Here is a 14,333-nt window from a genome sequence, read left to right on the forward strand (position 1 = left end):
GGATCGGGCGCAAATCCGGTATTTTATAAAAAAATGGGTTTTTTTGCAAAAACTACGCAACTTAGGTATAGGGAAAGCTATTAAAAAATTGTAGGGTCTACAGAAAGGCATATAATGAAATCATAAAACACAGGGTGTTCTATTTGAAAAAGTCGAGATTTTTCAAATTTTAAAGTATCAGGTTTGGCACGATTTTTTTTGCCCCCTGTATATCGCAGGTCAACTTTTGATACGTTTTTTGAAAGAGCCATCTTCACTCTACAGTTCCTGAAAAAAAAATAATTTCTAGCTGTCATACAATCATAATTATGTCAAATACTAGAAATGACGAAACATAAGAAAAAAAATTAAAAGTCGATTATCTCGAAATGTATAAATATTTTAATAGGGATCATAACACAAAGTCCCATTAATTTTTCACGTAGAATTCAATAATGCTATAAAAAATATAGGTTTCCATTAAAAAAAATTAAGTTGGTACCTGCCCAGGAAAAACTGAACATCCTGTATAAGCAAATATATTTTCATTTTGTGCAGCTCGGGAAAATAGGCAACTCTGTAGAAAAAATTAAGTTATATCTTTTATTAACCTGGATATTGGACTTACGCGCACTAGGTGGACACGGTGTATAAAATTGTCCTATTTTGCTGTAATCACCTTAAAGCCAAAAAATGTGTGCTCTTTAGAACCTTCGTTCATTTTGGTACTACGACTAAAATTTTTCCCTAAAACCATCTTTTGAACACCACGAATTTTTTGCATTATCCAATAAAATACATGGCTAGCAGTACAAACTTTCTTCATATGAACTTCTACATAGCTATTGATAATAATAATTATCATACGAATACTGAAATTTTCCCGAACTTTCCCGACTTCTCTTTTCATTAAAAATTGTCGTTATTTTTGGCGTTGGCCGACTATTTAAAATTTGTTGTTTCTCTACTTCATTACGTTTTGAAAAAGGCGTTTCAAGTAGAGATAAAATAATATCGTGAGCGAAATTCATTATTATCTATGTATATCGATAATATAATATCTATTAATTATGTTAAATTTAGCCGTACCTTTTTTTGTTGTAAGGAAGTTCTTTTTTATTTATTTTAAATTAATACCTGCCTGCCTTGTCCTTACACTCTTTGTATTATAATCACTCACACCTACAAGTTATACGGGTACCGCAAAACTGACACTGTACACTGTAACTGTAAGCCAGAAACTAGAGGCATGGGAAATTTGGCCTCAACTTCCGCGTGTAAACACGTTATTTTAACCGCCTCGCGTGGTGGGGGAACCATAGCATATAATAGGCAAGTGTGGCGCACTTGTAAGCGAACAAATTGCGGCCTCACTGTGGTGGGGAGACTGGGGAGTAACAGTATCTCATGCCGCGTGGCGAGATATTGGAATAATTATTTTATTTTATTGTTATTTTGATTTTTGATAAATGTAATAGGAAAATAAGTAATTAAGTATTTACAGATTGTTGCTTTTTATTATAAAGTTTTACCTTATCCTCACTACTTCACGTTTTCTAAAAACTGCCGGTTTTTATGCTGCGGATTCGGATTCCGCATCAAAAAAATATTAAAATCTATGCACCTACGCATGCCTCTGGTGCAGAACTTTTTTTTGTGGGTCTGTGTAATTATTATTGTTAACATAACGGTTTTATAGATAATCTGACTTCTAAGGAGCAAATGTGGTTCATAGATATAAAGGCTGGTATCATGATTTCTTAATAAAGCTAATATATTTATTGTCCCGTTTTATGAACACTGCGTTTCAAATTGCTCTGGTCTAAATGTGCGTTAGGAGAGGTGAAAAATGATCGCGAAAGTAATATATAAAGGTCCAGGCTTGAGCTGAGCTTTTAATTAACGTGCTTGTTACTTTGGAAGGGATTTATTGTTTTTGAAAAAATAATCAATTTCGTGGAAAGGGTATAAATGTAGGCCGAATTGATTTATTGGTGGTCGGTCTACGTTTCATGTTAGGCCACCTCACGCTCTCGCCACTTCCACCTAAATTGAGTCCTCCTTTATCATGTTCTAAAAGCTTTTCACTTGAAATTTGCCCCCGGCTCCGTTGAACTTTCGCTATATTATTATATAATCACGAATTTCAGAACTTCCCCAAAAGAGACGTTAACCTGATACACAAATAAAACGAGACGGCAGTCGGAATGGTTACTGGAAAATAAAGTTATTTAAACTTAGGGTTACTGTAATTTCTGTCTTATGTCGGGTTATTTATGGGTTTAGTCTGCCATATTTGGGAATTCTCTTTTTAAGTCGTGCTTAGCAAAGTTGCGCCGGTAAGATATATCTCCGGAAGGAAAATAAATCAAACATAACAAACGACAGATTCCCCAGACGTATAATGACTGTTTTCTCTTCCTTTTAATAACTATTTTGTTCAACAATTTGGTAAAAATTGTATATTACTCGACAACTGAAGTGTTTTCTATATTTTGGTGAATGCGCTAATGTTAAAAAATGTTAAAGATGTGGACTTCATGGGGGAAGTTGGTTCTTTGTAAATAAAACACGATTTTATTTACGCTACTTTAAAGGCATTAATCTAATTCAAATAACAATAAGACTAACTAACTAAGAAAAATATTATCAAAAGAAGTGAATCAATAAGAAATCTATGTATTTAAAAAAATTCAAATTCACAAACAAGATTAATAACTGTCGATATTGCGAAAAACAACTACTCACTTTGTAACAGCAGTTTTTTTCGTGGTTAATTTTTTGTTAAGGGTGCTAATAAGACAGCAAGAATACAGGATATTTGTTTGAATGATACATTATTTAACTATTTTAATATATCTGGTATGTTTTTATATTATGTTTACACAAATCATCTTTAGTTTTATCTTCCATAATTATTTATTGCTAGTTTTTACTAGGTATTAGCGTGGTGTGATTCAATATTAGTTGGGGCATAAAGCCCTTAAAGTCTGTAATATCAGAAATTAGGAATTTTGTCTTTGCGATTGGATATCTTTTGCATACATGCTTAGATTCTGGTATCGAAGAACATGTACCTACATTTATCATTACAAAATACACATAGTACTTTTATATTGTAATTTTTAATATTAATTTGTAAAATAGCAAAGTACATTTTTAGAGAATGGTATAATTACATTATAAAAATATATTTTATACAATAATAATAATAATATTTATTTACGGATCAAATAGTATAATAAGGTACTTTCTATCTATAAAGTTAAAATAAATAATTACAGTAAATAAATATGCAACTCCCAAGAAGGTATAACCTTGTGCTGGGACTAATAATTGGTTTGTACAATATTATTTAAGTAAGTGTAACACTAGTTAAATTAATTTTAAAAATTGGGAAATAAGAACATTTACAAGGGCTATAATACACAGATAAAAACAGATATATTTTAGTATAAAATTATTTAATTAACTGCCTACTACATTCTAATAAATGTTTTTCCTACTAATTAACTCATGAATGTATAGTCTCGATTTATTTCTAATCCATATCTTAATTTTATTCTAATACATATTTATATTATTAATCGATTTTATTTCAGGTGATACCAAGTTATACAATTTTGGTCCTAAGTAGATAAACGTTCTTTGTAGTATCGTTTTATTAGCCTTAGGTAATTTGGAGGCTCATATTGTATTATAATTATGCACGATATCTAGAACAACAATAACCATAATGAGGTTTTTATCGTGTGCAGTACATTTAAGCCTTATTTGCAATATGTACTCGAATTTACTAAGTTTTTGAAGTAGAAGATAGGATATATTCTATTTTCTAGACAAATTTAATATTCATGTCACCCTAACCCCTAACAAGTTTAGTTACAAAAAGGACTATGTATAACGTTTTTAATGTGTAAATTATACCTATATTATTGAGATAAAATTTATATATTCAACTTAATATTAACAAAATGACTAATTGTAAGTTAAGAATTTTCTATAATTTATTGAAAAACAAATGATGATATCTGTTACTTTTTCCTTTTGTTATAATTTTATTTACATTTTTCCGAGAAAATATTTGAAATAGATGTGATTATCTTAGACACATTTCAAGCGATAACTAAAGTGTTTATTTTATAGCAATTGATCGAAATGTCTGATATTTCACAGTGTATGTCATCGATGTTATGAAAATTTATAAATGCACCCTCGTACGTAAACCTAAACTTCTCGGAAATTTATCGATTTATCAAAATCGAACAAGATTCTCCATCTTTATTTTTTCTAATAGATAAGTAGATCAATAGGTTTCAAAAAAAATTAAAATGAGGAAAAAAAATAAAAAATTAGGGATAAAATTATGATAGTTTCCCACTACCATGGGCGTAGCTACGGGGGCAGGGGAGGCACCCCAAGCAATAGTTGCAGCTGCACCTATGCTCACTACAACTTTCTCTTACACAACATGGAGTATGAATAAATCTATGAAAATTAGTGTACGTTCTAAGACATAAAAAAATGGTGATGTTCCTCTTTATACGAATATATACCACCTTTATTGCCCCTTTTCGGAAAACTATTCATTAAGATACCTACTAAGCTCCTGAAAATATTGGATCGCAATTTAGGACTACTCTGTATATTAAATTACATTCATGAATACTTATAGGTATAAACACATATAATTCCTTTGTATGTATAAAGCACTAAGCTGTTGGGCCTTTAATTAATGTATAAAATGCGTGTAATCCTAAAATTTGTTTATAAATATTACGAAATGGTACTTACGCTTTTATCGCTAGGTAGGTATGGTAATTTTATAAACTGAGTTTGTTTGCACAATGTGGCAATATGTAAATGAAGATAGCAATTACTGCTAATTTTCAGATTATTTTGGTAAACAGTTGATTATCCGCAATACTGATTGTAACAACACTGAAAGAAATGGGCTTATTAAACTGTTTATCTAGAATAATGTGTATAGCGCATATTAAAACTTTTATAACCAATATACAACATTTATTTAAAAAAAGCAATAATCTCCATACTCATTATACAATGAGTTTAACTGGAAGGTGCTTAATACACCTTATGCATCTATGAAATAAAGGTTATAATGAATTACTTATACATTATTAGGTGTTATAGACTTTATATTCCAATTGTATAGTAGGGAAGATTTGTTGTATAAAGACCAGTATCCGAATTTGTATATAACAATTGTATTAACAGAATTATTCGTTCTTATACTGAATATGTTTCCGTTTTTAACGTGTAAAACGCATCTTATAATGGTTAAGTGATCGTCACCTCTCGGTGCATAATCGGTTATGATCGTTGTTAAGTTATATTCATAGTCTTGTAATAATAATCATATGTCAGACCCGAGAGCGAAGTGCGCCGACTCAATAAGAAACCTGGCTATTCCAGCCGCTGATTTAGGGTTCGCCGCACGAGCTCATCCCTTCTAAGATTTCAGTAGCATGCTATGCATGAAGCAGAACGGTACTCAACTATCTTATACAGTCCACTTTTATTGTCCATACATGTTCAATCATTGTCAAAATAAACACACAAAACCACAACGTCTTTATTATCTTTACTCAAGAAGAGAAAATACAACAATCGTAAAATTTCCGACAGTCCGCTGTGCATCGACTTACACACGTCTAGTTTGATGAAAATGGACAGTATATGCACATGTTTTGTGGGATACATGATCATATCGCGTTGTGTGAAATGGAAAATTATTATGTAAGTATCTAACTGTTTTATGGCTTGTAATTGTTTTGTTTTTTCAAATGTAAATCTTGTCTAAATCTTAAAAATTATTATTTTGTAGGTCCTATTAGAAATCGCTGATGTTAAGTTTTACATAAGATGGAGGAACAGAAGGTTAACGGTGACAAAGAAGAGCATGGGTATAAAGTCAATCAACCAGAGGAAATAAAATTATATGGAAAGAAGCTCAACCTTTCTGGGGATGCTTCATTCTTAAGGTGGAAGAGTTATAGTGCAAATTCTCATGTAATACAAGAAAATACGGGTGCATCGTTGCTAAGAAAATAAACTGGACAGTTTTGGGAGCGATTTGTCATCATTTTTAATGCTTAAAAGTATGTTTTATGTATGTTTACATTAGAACCTTAGCTTGTAATTACAGTTATCCAATAAAATTTCTGAAAACTTAATGACATATGTTTTTAACTCATACAGAGTATACAACAGTTTAATACATTTATTATTATAAAACTTATAACCAGTACTAGATGTTCTAATAACGATATGGAACACTTTAATAACAGTTATTGCTATTATTTCGTAAAGGGTATAAAAAACGTTGTATACTAGTTATACAATAATTTAATAAAGAATAAGGTTTATAGTCACTATACAACTGTGCTAGCAGTACGCGTTTTATATCCAATATTCACATGTTTAACTGTCACATATAGTATACAATGGTCTTATAAGGGCATATAGAATTCTAATAAAGAATAAAACGCATTTCTTTCAGTGCGTTATCCAGTTTTGCAAATGGCTAATATCGAGTTAACACTGACATATTTCAAGTCTTTGAGTTTCAATTAATTTAATTGTATAATTTTGCAACAATGCGTAGTAATTACATTACAATATAAAAAGTAAATTTTAAAACACGTTTTTTTAATTAAAAAACGGCTATAAGCCTCTAAATAAATCCACTACACTACATCGCCTAACCTGGTAAGTTAAAAATTGCCGGCCATGAAAATATGGCGCCCGACTATAGCTTCGACGATGATCACTTCCAGTGTGATACCTGAGGTGATAACTTCAACAATGATATTTAGATATATTTGTACGAAAATTTAGTTTCTTAAGGATAAGAAATAAATTTTAAACTAATATTATTATAATATCACGTATTAACTGAGAATTCAAAATAATATTAAATAATATCGGCAAAACGACTGGTAAATTCTAAATATAATCCCTTGTGTATTATTTATTGTATTCGTAATGTGGTGAATTCCCCCTCTGAGCTCATTTTTTTGTTATGCTACTGTGCGGTGGACACTGTTCAATGGCACCTCCTCTAAAATTTCTTTTGTGCCATTCTGAAACAATCATAGGTATCCTTCAGTGTTCGGCAACATTGAATTGTTGTACAATAAAAAATTAACAATTAATTAATTGTTAATCACGTCGATTGGAATTAAAAATTAATTAATTGCAATTGTGAAAACTCGCAATTAGCAATTAATTAATTGTCAGTAGTGAGTTTCCACAACTAACGATTAATCAATTGTCGATCTTTTTAAAGTATTTGATTAAAAACTAATAATTAAATCTTATTATTGTATGGAAAGCATAGTGGGACCAAAACAAAAGTGTAATGTAAGTTATGAATAAAATATCTAGGTGTGTAACAAATAAAAGGCTGCTATTTTTCTTTTTATCAATTTTAATTAAACTTAATATTAGAGATGATAAGTTTAATTATGACAATAATTTCTTAATTTAAGTGTAATTTTGTGAATAATTTGTTAATTTATATTATTTTTGACAATCACTTATCAATTTAAGTTTAATATCAATCACATTTTAGTAATCATTTCTATACAAATATTTCTATACAAATATCTGTTAACATAAAATTCAAGTGCTTGTCTGTATCGAAGCAGAATAATTGTTAGTTTTAATTGTTTTTTAGAACAGTTGAAAAAGTTAATTGTAATTGACTATAGTTGCAAGATACAATTAATATAGATAATCCCAAATAAATTAATTACAACTTGCAATTAATTGTTCAATTGCAATTAATTTTAATTACAATAAATTAATTGCAATCATTTTTTAATCAATTAATTAATTGATTGAAAATTTAATTGATTAATGCCCAACATTGGATCCTTGCTCATTCAACGGCATCCGTACACAAAAATTGCCATGAAAAAAGAACTCAGGAACTGTCATTTTATCTTTAACATTTGAAATATTAGTTATTGTTTGTAAAGAAATGGATGAATATTCAAGTATTTCTTATCAGAAGAACTATACACTACTACCGATTTTCAACAAGTACACCTTTTTTATGTAAAATTGTCCACGGAATCTAAAAATGAATCCCAAATGATCAATAGGCTATTGGCGTAGAAGTTGGGGTAAAAACTCCCACTTTACTACCAATTCCTACACCACTAACCTACAAAAATTTGTAAATCGTACAGAAAATTATGCACATGAATAAATGTTAACATCACACCAAATTGGAATCAATTTATTATAAGCATACCAAAGATTTCGTAAATAATATGATTCCAAAAACCGACCAATGCGGCCCTGTACAGTGAAAATGGTGAGACTAAAGCTGTGATTCCATTGCGCAAAATTGACTCGCAACTGTTTCGCGAAACTAGATTCGCGTCGTGAAAACCTGTTGCGCATCACAAATTCGTTTGCGCGAGTATGTTCTGCTGCGAGCGGATCGCTAGTCGGTTTTTGAGAGTAAATCAAAGTGTTTCGCTGTGTTAGTTTCGCGTCGTGCAAACGCACAATGAATCAAGACGAGTGCATTAATCTCATCCAGCTTTATCAAACCTACCAATTTTTGTGGGATGCAAAAGAAAAAGCTTATCATAACAAGAGAAAAAGGGAGGATGCATGGAAAGAGATGAGCGTAAAAATTGATCTACCTGTCTACAGCCTGAAAGGAAAGATATCCCTTAAAAGCTGGTTCCCACTTTGCAATCGCCAACGAAATTTCGTTGGTCCACCATCGATAGTTTGTTTTTTTTTTCTATTTATTCTCCACATAAAGCATCGCAATGACAACCAATGCTGACGCTACAGTCGGAGATACGAACGACATGCTTGCCTCGCGAGAACTGATGGCTAACCTAATTTCTACCTATTTCGCGAAACGTTTTGCCTTTGTAAATGAAACAGCTACTCGCGAGTCATTCTCGCGACGCAATTGCGCAAGTCAAATTCACGCAATGGAATCGCAGTTTTAGACCCTTGTTTTATAAGGCAATTCTGAATTATTTATTGAGTTCTATTTGTGGTTAATGTTTGATTCACTCGAACTGAAACAACCGATATCAGAAAGTTTCTGATCACTCCGCAGTTTGACAACTACAGCATATTTAACTGGTATGTGTGCCAGCGNTACCAAAGATTTCGTAAATAATATGATTCCAAAAACCGACCAATGCGGCCCTGTACAGTGAAAATGGTGAGACTAAAGCTGTGATTCTTTGCGCGAAATTGACTCGCGCAACTGTTTCGTGAAACTAGATTCGCATCGTGAAAACCTGTTGCGCATCATAAATTCGTTTGCGCGAGTATGTTGCGCTGCGAGCGGATCGCTAGTCGGTTTTTGAGAGTAAATCAAAGTGTTTCGCTGTGTTAGTTTCGCGTCGTGCAAACGCACAATGAATCAAGACGAGTGCATTAATCTCATCCAGCTTTATCAAACCTACCAATTTTTGTGGGATGCAAAAGAAAAAGCTTATCATAACAAGAGAAAAAGGGAGGATGCATGGAAAGAGATGAGCGTAAAAATTGATCTACCTGTCTACAGCCTGAAAGGAAAGATATCCCTTAAAAGCTGGTTCCCACTTTGCAATCGCCAACGAAATTTCGTTGGTCCACCATCGATAGTTTGTTTTTTTTTTCTATTTATTCTCCACATAAAGCATCGCAATGACAACCAATGCTGACGCTACAGTCGGAGATACGAACGACATGCTTGCCTCGCGAGAACTGATGGCTAACCTAATTTCTACCTATTTCGCGAAACGTTTTGCCTTTGTAAATGAAACAGCTACTCGCGAGTCATTCTCGCGACGCAATTGCGCAAGTCAAATTCACGCAATGGAATCGCAGTTTTAGACCCTTGTTTTATAAGGCAATTCTGAATTATTTATTGAGTTCTATTTGTGGTTAATGTTTGATTCACTCGAACTGAAACACCCGATATCACAAAGTTTCTGATGAACACTCCGCAGTTTGACAACTACAGCATATTTAACTGGTATGTGTGCCAGCGAATTAGGGGGACCAATAATCAGGAATTAAGCAATTAACCCCCGAATAAATAAACAGGATTAAGCGCTCAAACAAGGCGATTCGTTCAGTAGATAAACGTCCGCTACAATCTGCGATTTGCCGGAATCCGGAAAACGCACCAACCGCCCAAAATAATTTTAATTATGTTTTAATTTATCGGCTGGCTAATGGCTAAGGAGCCCTCAAAGTTGGCAAGCAGATTGCCGGGGGCGAACCGATGTGTGGTTGTCGAGATAACCGTTTCAAACTAAATTTCAAAACAATTCGCGTAATTCCTAACTCCGCCACTGAATAAAGAGCACGGCTCCGTTGCCAGGTTAAGCCCTCCTAATTATCTACCAACATTCCGGCACTGCCAACTGTTCATTAATGAAACTAAATTCTGAATATATCTCGGCATTAAGCGGTTTGCATGTGTAATTTATTTAATTATAATGTTTATAGCGGCCGACGTGCCAAACTTCTACGAGCGCCGAGCGGCACCGTCGCGGAATAAAGGCGAGCCGCCGAAAGCCCCAAATTCTTGCATTTGGGATAATTTCGAGAGTTTGGGAGTACCAACTCCGACGGAAGTTGAAATAATTACTCAAATTAAACTGTACTAATTAAAATCGTTTTTAAACTGTTCGCGCAACAAAAAGAACTTTACAGATCGACATAAATAAGTTTGCATCTGAGATAGCACCGCCCACAATCCCACTGGACATGGCAAGGGAAATGCTCAAGAAGTGAATTTGTAAATCTACGTTCGAGAGAATAGGATCTAGTACTCAGGACTGTAATAAAGTTCTCAAAACGACTCAATGGATCTTGTTTCGAAAGTGACAAATAAAAGTTAACGGGGAAGTGGTAGTAAATGTGATAGATTACACAGCCACACACAAAAAAAAAAAGTTGGGTATACTTTTTATGCGACATATATTTTTCATAGTAATTTGGCCTCCTGAACACGAATCTGGGGTCAGAATTGGCCCATCACGTCACAATTTTTTCCTAACCTCAAAAAACTTGTGAAAAATAGTGAAAATTGATGAAAATTTACTGGGAAAATTTGGAAAAAAATTTATTTCCACATCAAATAGTACATTTTTATGTAAAAGACTCTGCTGAATTCAAATCCACTGTCAGAATTGAGCTAGAACGTGTGGTTTTTTTTCTAACCTCAAAAAACCGAGCAGGAATCGCTATTTTCAAATTCTGAGCGGATTTTGACCAGATTTTGTATAAAGGGGTTTTTTGGGTCGCTGATTACGAATATGAATTCACATTGTAAAAATTCAAGATGGCTGATCCAATATGGCGGGTGTACTTTTTTGAAATCCACCGATTTCAGTAAAATTTGGCATCATAAGGATTGCTGGTTGATCTCACCTTCATTAATCACACATCTGGAGCCAGATTTTCATAAATCAAGGTAAAAGATTCCACTCCGTCTAAAAATGTGACTTCGCTTAAAAAAATGACTTAAGGACTCTACACATGTAATGATGTGTAGTGTGATGTGCTTGTTTCCATGGGACAAGACAAAAAAGTTTCTACTTTATTCTTTCATTTATTTAGTCGTGCATGGGCTTATGGTTTTCCAATCAGATTTTTTTAACTACTATGCAGTTTTCCTATGGCATTTAGATGCTTTTATTTCTTAATAATTTTAAAGTTCAAGGAAAAGGACACATTACTGCCACACAGCACATCACTGCATCTGCTTATGCCTTCAATCTAAAAATGTGACTTTGCCGAAAAAATGCCGCCTACTCGGCCTAAAATTATGACTCTGCCTACAAATTTTACCTTGATTTATGAAAATCTGGCTCCAGATGTGTGATTAATGAAGGTGATATCAACCAGCAATCCTTATGATGCCAAATTTTACTGAAATCGGTGGATTTCAAAAAACTACACCCGCCATATTGGATCAGCCATCTTGAATTTTTACAATGTGAATTCATATTCGTAATCAGCGACCCAAAAAAACCCTTCATAGAAAATCTGGTCAAAATCCGATCAGAATTTGAAAATAGCGGTTCTTGTTCGGTTTTCTGAGGTTAGAAAAAAAAACACACGTTCTAGCTCAATTGTGACAGTGGATTTTATATGCAGCATGAATTTGACGCAAATCAGCCTAGTTAAAAAAATACGAGAGCGGCGGGCTGCTCTTGCAACACGAATAAGCAAGAAATGTATTCAAAACATTGTCAAAGAAATGAATGCTATTACATTATTTGTTGAAATAGAATTCCAAGAAAAGAATAAGCCAATAAAGTTCTGTTTTCGGAACTACTGTAACAATTTACCGCGACAGGGGCGTGCCTTGAAATTTTCCACGTTATTTTCAGAATATTAAAATATATAAGGTGAATATATACAGGGTGTCCCACGGTGACGAGACATTAGACATATTTCAGAGACCACTTCGATTTTAATTTTGAAAAGTTGGGCAATAGTGTTTTCGGGCATGCCCTTCTGAACTAAAATAATGGCGTCCATCTAACGCTTCCGGTTATACCGGAAGTTGACGTCATCTTTCTTTATTTTAAATGGAACACCATGTATATTATTGCAATTTTGGATTCTACGTCAATTTTTAGGTGAACTTTCATAAAGGTTGCCTATTCTTAAAGTTAACCGTTTTTGATATATTTAATTTTTTTTAATTAAAAAAGCACTGCCTAATTCGAAAAGAGGTGTTTTCTACAATAATAAATTAGAGCGATAAAACTTATAGGGAACACAACTAATACTCTAAGCTTCCCTGCCATAATTTCAAAATGACTTAATTTCATACAGGTTGGTAGAAATTTTATGCCGAATTTAGTCAACTTTAAACAATCTTAACTTTTTTTTAATCGAACACCCTGTATATTTTTTCGCAACCTGGTGAACAATTTTATTCTCTTTAGATAGTATAATGGTTCCCTATACATATCTCTTATTTTTAAGTTATTTACTGTTTTTTATGCAGTCAACGGATATCGCATAATTTCTTGCGAGGATGGTTGTGAAATTTTTAGTGGAACTTCAAAACAAGCACCTAATCTGTCACCAGTTTATTATTGTCAATTTAACACATACAGTGAATGTTTATTTGAGTATTATTTATTGTTAAAGAATGGAAAACGTTAACATCTATTCAAATGCTGATTCTAAATTTATTATTTATTCATGGAGAGCGTCACAAGATAAAAAATACAACTTGCAGAGTAGCTAATGAGAAATGCACTCATTGACTACCAATCAGTAGGGATAAATTAAAAATAATTTTAATGAGAACAGAATTAAACTACATAATACGAATAATAATTATTTACAGAAATCTAATTAATTTGCTTGAAGTGGCCGCTCTCTACTTGTAAACAGTTATGTATCCTTCTTGTTACCCCATCTGTAACAACTCCAGATATTTGGGCAGCAGGTAAAGTTTCTTGTACGGGCAAGTAGGTTTTCTATGGAAAAACTGGCGTTGAATACACTTCTTTTATCGCACCCCAGATATAAAAATCTGGTGGTGACAGATCTGGAAATCTTGGTGGCCAATCCCAGAGTCCTAGACGTATAATCCACCTGTCTTCAAACATTTCATTGAATTTCTTCATTCTTTGTGTATTTAAATTGTACTCGTATATAAAGTACATCACCTGATTATCTTTAACCAAACAAAATACATTGACACTAAACTTGTGTTGAAAATTTCTTTCGCGGATGACATGTTGATTTTCTGCTTCCCAAAACTGTCTATTGTGATTGTGTCTATTAAAAATATCTTCGTTACTAAATTTTGACTCATATGTCCAAATGATTTTGCGTAAAAACTCTGGATCTTCTTGTCTTCGTGTTAAAATCATTTCACAGAATTGGGTTCGTCTTTCAGCATCCCCGGGATGAAGTGCAGCTATAAAATTGAATTTAAATGGATGCTGACCATTAGTTTTCAAAATCTTTTGGATGGAGGTTTTTGAAATGCCTAAATCCTGTTCAGCAGCACGAACTGATGATTCAGGATAAGCTTCATCTAAAGCATCGGCTTTGGCAAAATTCTATGTGCAGAAATTCGACCATGTTCTAATTGATTTCTTAAAATTCTTCGTAAAATGTATCTACTCATTGGTGGTAAATGAGGATATCTCTCATTCAATACCCTGTAAGTCCTATTTATTATCTTGTGACACTCTCCATGAATAAATAATAAATTTCAGCATTTGAATAAATCACGAATTAATTGGCTACCATGTAGAGGTGATAAATTTTCACAGGAATATTTCAGTGATGGGTTCGTCGACAGTAAAAGTCATTGA

Source organism: Anoplophora glabripennis, unplaced genomic scaffold (assembly GCF_000390285.2).
Source record: "Anoplophora glabripennis isolate ALB-LARVAE unplaced genomic scaffold, Agla_2.0 scaffold140, whole genome shotgun sequence".
Taxonomy (NCBI): domain Eukaryota; kingdom Metazoa; phylum Arthropoda; class Insecta; order Coleoptera; family Cerambycidae; genus Anoplophora; species Anoplophora glabripennis.